Genomic DNA, 5372 nt, shown 5'->3' on the forward strand with positions numbered 1-5372 from the left:
AATATCATTCAAGAACAGCTCCAAAAGAAAAAGAGTACACTGATCCAGGAGATCATAAAACCATCATGAGCTCTGCAGGCCTCACTTGCCTCAGGTAAGGTCAGTGTTCATGATTCAAGAAAGACTGGGCCAAAGCTACGTCCATTCCAAGGCTAAAACCACTACAAATATTACAAACCAAAACAAATATTTACCAAAAAACATTTTGACTTTTGCTATTACTTTTCTGTAAATTTAAGAGATAAAAGTAGAAGGTGTGTGACCTCTGACAAGTGGAGTAAATTTACCATAGCATTTCATACCAGGCATGGTAACACGGTGATGGTCTGGGGTTGCTTTCTACTTTGGGAACTGGACCACTTGGAGTTGATAGAACCAGGAATTCTACTTTCAGCCAGAAAATCCTGACAGAGTACATCCATTAGACCACTATTAGTAGCTGCATTTCCATTACAAATGTCTGCAAAACTTTGCCAATAATGCACAAAAAAATTTACAATCGTGGTATTTCCATTAAATAAGAAACAAAATTAAAATCACACGTGACTATGTTTGTTAATGCGATAAGTCATTAAAAAACATGAAGACGACCACTTCCTGTTGTCGTCTTCTTTGTGGTTTGCAGCAGTGGCAACATCCGGTTGTTGATCATGTGACTCATATGGTACAAAAATCGTTTCCATTGCAGTTTTGTAAATTAACCAGTTTCAATATGGCCAAAGAAAAACCCACCTCACTCTAGCAGCAAAACTTTTCATAAAAAAAAAAACAACTATTTTTCTATTAAGCAAATTTATTTTCAAAATGTGAAATTGTGCAATTACATGATCAATGAAAATGCAGCTACTGTTAGCTGTAGAGAATTTGGAATACTAACATGGACAATAATCTGAAACACATCAGTAAGTACACCTTGGTTTTAAGAAAACAAAATAAGTCAAAGTCTGCTCTTAAATCCAACGGAGACATTGTGGCATGACCTATGACCTCCTGGTCATGCTTATTAGAAACCCTTCGGTATTGCTCAATTTAAACAAAATCTAGTGAGATACAATTCCGCCACAGCGGTGTGAAAGTTGTCTAACACAGTAACAGTTACTATCACTGGCTCAAGCTGTTCTGGATAATTCGTTTTTACATGGAGTGCGATTACTTCGAACAGTTTCCTCCCTGAATAAGAAAAAAATTTAAAAAATCACAATTTTAAATGTGCATTTTGTTTTCACTGACATTGAATTTGTCTGATAAACTTGTTTGAGGATCTGAAATGTTTCAGTGTTACTAAAAGCAAAACCAGATTAAATCTGTAAGAGAGCAAACATTTTTTTAGTTTGCTAAAAACAATATCTTTTGTTGCTTTTAAAAACAGAGACAAGAAACATTACTGAATCTGGCACTAACTCCTATACATCATTCAAATTCTGTACAATTTCCAAAATACAGCAGTTTTCATAACTGCCTACAATGAGGCATATTTAATATTGCTTACATATAGTTTACACAGACAGCAGGTCAAGTCAAGTATTTTTCAAACGGCTTCACAAAGGTAGCATGTCTCTGTGGTTGTGCAATGATGCATTGAGTACTGCATGTAACCACATTTACATCAGTTGATTAGGATCATTCTTAATTTGCATGTAACTTTTTTACATTGATAAGTTTAACATAAACTGTTACAGAACAGTGATCTGTGTTCTGTCCATGCGATTAGAAAGCAAACAAATGAACCTGATTAAATAAACTGAAACAAACGAATCATCCTGCAGCACATAAAGCCTGTCCTTCAGCTTTCTAGATTTCATCCAAGATGGATACAGTGCAGAGATTATGAAGCAGATTATGAACTGACTACATTCGCATTTCTACTAAGTCAACTAGGAGTACAGTCACAGCCAAAAAAGCAGAATCAAAAGCCAATTGTTGAAAGTACTGTTTTTATATCTTTAACCTTTATAACCCAAATTCACCATGGTCATGTGTCATGTTTGATTCACCACTAATCACACATTCTTAAATTAACAATTAAGAATTTTTAATTTACATTTTTCATAATTTAAATTAAGAAGATCATTTTAATCCCCAATCTTGTTGATTTGTGACCTCAAGTCGGGTCCCGACCCCTACTTTGGGTTTTTTACATTTATTAGTTAAATATAAATTTACACAATGTTTGATGCCAAATTAGTGTTAGAAGAAACTCTGCTTAAGTCTCTGAAATTATCCCATTATGATTTACTTTGTATAATTTAAAGGCCAGTGTTCAGGATCTAACTATGGCATGAACAAAATTAGATTTAATGTCCTGTTTGTATTTGCGCTGCCCAAGGCTGGACTTCCAAAATGTTGTCACTCAGAATAAATCCAACCTGTGTCACAGAGTTACCTTGAAAAAATTTAAGTCATAGAAAACAGCAAATATCAGATTTTACATTGATTTTCCACCATGTAGAAAGAACAATAAATTTGTGCTATTATTCTAAAAAGAGAGAGAAAAAATATGCACTACCAAGTATCATAACCTGACAATATACTCATGACGTTTTTTGTCCTAATATAAATTAAAGCATGCATAACATTATTTAAAGTGTTTTTGCCAACAAAGAGACATATTGATACAGTATTTTTCCGGTGTAATGATTTTCAGACTACTGACAATTCCACTCATCACGACATTTAGGATCGACTGGTCAGACAACCTACATTTCAAAATCATACACACTCACTGGAACACAGCAAGAGAAACATGAGACAGACACAATCCAGTTCACAAAGCTGAAAAAGACATAAAATGCTGCCATCAAAACAAATGGCACACAAGCAAACAAAAACTATAACTCCAACAGCCAGGAGAGTAAAAAGGTGATGCCTGGGTTTTCAGATCAACAAACCAAGAGTGCCTAAAGACAAGTCCTTCTTTTTATAACAACAATTTGTTATGTTTGTACAAATAAACAAAAACAAAACATAACAGTTTTATTTCCAGCAAATAAAACATATATAAGAATTTATTTGATTCAAAGTTACAGCAACCCAGTTTTCACTCACCTTGTTAAAGGTGGAGTTTATAGAGTATGGCGACATCTGTTGGTGTAGGCTGGAATTTGCAGCCCCTCCTCTCACCACTCCAGTGTTTATTTGTCTCTCTTGCCAGAATAACAAGACAAATCAGAATTAAAAATGGCACTTTCTAGGTACTAAAAAACACATGAATGTGTATTTCCATGCAATTTTACAAGCAAGAAGAAAAATCAGGGCTGGGAGGAAACTAAATGCAAATCACAGGTTAATGTGGAAACCTCATGTTGCCAAAGATAACAGGAATTTTTTTGGTAAAATATATAACAAACTCAAGAAAGCTCCTTATTAAAGGCACACAAGCTTTTTTTTTATATCCCTGACAAGAATTTTTTTGTTTCATTACTGTAAATTTCTGCATTTAAAAGTTTGGTAGTTACATACCAATAATCGGTCTAACTTACAAAATGTTCTTTATCAAACGTTCTTAAAAATTTATGCACATCTATTAAAAAAAGACAATATATGCAAAGACTTAAAAATCAAAAATTATTAACACATCATAATGGCTATAGAAACACAAAAAACCAGGAAATACATCAATCAAAGAAATTCTTCCTAGAAAACCTAGAAAGCGTTTTTGTGTATTTTCCAGCTGGCTTCCTGAAATACATTCACATAAATACAACTAATTAATGCTAAGAAAACCATCATAAAATATAAGAGACTAGAACAATCATCATGCCTTGAAACTGTACTTGAAAATACGTTAAAATATATATTATTCTTTTCATAGCATTAAGTTACTTTACTAAATGGTTTGCAAAAACAAAAACTAACAAAAAATCATGCCTAACTACAACAAAACTTAAAGGCCTGTTAAATCTTTTTAAAATAAAATCTGGAAAATCCTTTTTACAGGATTTCTGATGATCAATTAACACAAAAAAGTCACGTACTGTGGTTGAGATTAAAAATGACTATATTGACAATAAATATGGATTAGCTCATAGTGATCTTTACTGAAACTAGGATGGCTTTTGTTCTTCGCATTAACAGATTGGTAGATTTTTACAAAAAAAAAAAAAAGATTTATTTTCCAACCTGAATTGTATTTCACTTCAAATGCAGACTATCATCTGTTTGGAGAGAGTTGGAATTTCCTAAAGCAACTTCAGAAACCAAGTGACTTCCTGGTGTTTTATTGGTGAACAGTCTAACACACTTCAAGTGCTCAAAGGAATTAAAGTGTTAAATATATTCTGTTCATTCACCAAGGCTACACTTTAAAGAGAAACTCAAATACTCTTCCATTTTCTTTGCTTTTAAACACTGATATCTGGTTTTCTTTTCAACCTAACATTGATTCTGAAGTGCTACTTTCATTTTCTTTTTACATTTAGTGCCAGAATTTGTTTAGTGAAAAGGAAAGAAACTTCCACATCAAGTGGGAGCAAGTGTTAAGAGGAAAATCAGATAAAGTAACATAAAATTTAGAAAATAGCCATTCACCTTTTGGTTCAAACTTATTGGAAGACAGATTAGTGCAATTTAAGCAGACCCACTTTTCCATATCATTTGCATATCAAATAGCAGGTGTGCAACAAGTTAGAGTTGATACATTCATACATATTTTAAATTCTGTTTTTGCACGATTTGGATTAAAAAAAAGTAGCTGAAATTGTAAATTTCATTCTTTCTTGAACCGCAGAGTGATTTTTGAGATTGGTAGAGGAGGCACTCTTTATATCTGCATCAGAATCATTTGGTGGTGCCCGGGTAATTCTGGAACAGGTCCAGCCCAAAGCCAACTAGCCTCTCGGCCGAGTGCAGCGCCCTCAGAATCAGAGACAGAGACTGGTTCTTGGCGCTGGTGCAGAAGGCGTCCTTGTTTGGAGAGAAGTGCTTGGCCACCTTGCTCGTCACGCTGCAGTGCAGAACCACATCCGGGGAGAACTTGAGGATGGAGAACTGGGGAGTTTTTCCTGGAAGGCTGTAAAGTAAATTTCTGTAGAGACCAAGAAAAAAAACAACAATTGATCAGATTACAAAAGAAAAACCAAAACAAAGCTTTGGATACTGCGATGAAGAGATTCTTTTGTGGTTACATACAAACAAACAAGTTTGAGAAGAGTTTTTGCTGTTTCCTTGTTTTTATTGGTGATGTTTTTCATTGACTCTACATTGTTATGAAGAATAATAAGATTAAAGGGAATCAATGCAAAGTTAATGAAAATTATTGAAAATGAACTGAATCATAAACTCATTGTTTTCGTCAGTTGGCTATTTTGAATTTCCAGTTGGAAAAACAACAAAATCATCCCACGGAAGTTGGAATTATGCCTGAGAAAGATCAA

General features: G+C 33.8%; 1 long non-coding RNA gene across 1 annotated transcript; it reads right to left on the bottom strand.

Annotated features, from left to right (window-relative positions):
- Positions 1 to 765: 765 nt before the first annotated feature.
- LOC116725175 (uncharacterized) lies at positions 766 to 3832 on the bottom strand. The gene is made up of 2 exons (XR_004340341.1): positions 3046 to 3832; positions 766 to 1170 (listed from the first exon to the last, which is right to left on the bottom strand). It is a non-coding gene; the product is annotated as an uncharacterized LOC116725175 (long non-coding RNA).
- Positions 3833 to 5372: the final 1540 nt, after the last annotated feature.

Source organism: Xiphophorus hellerii, chromosome 9 (genome assembly GCF_003331165.1).
Source record: "Xiphophorus hellerii strain 12219 chromosome 9, Xiphophorus_hellerii-4.1, whole genome shotgun sequence".
NCBI classification, from domain to species: Eukaryota; Metazoa; Chordata; class Actinopteri; order Cyprinodontiformes; family Poeciliidae; genus Xiphophorus; species Xiphophorus hellerii.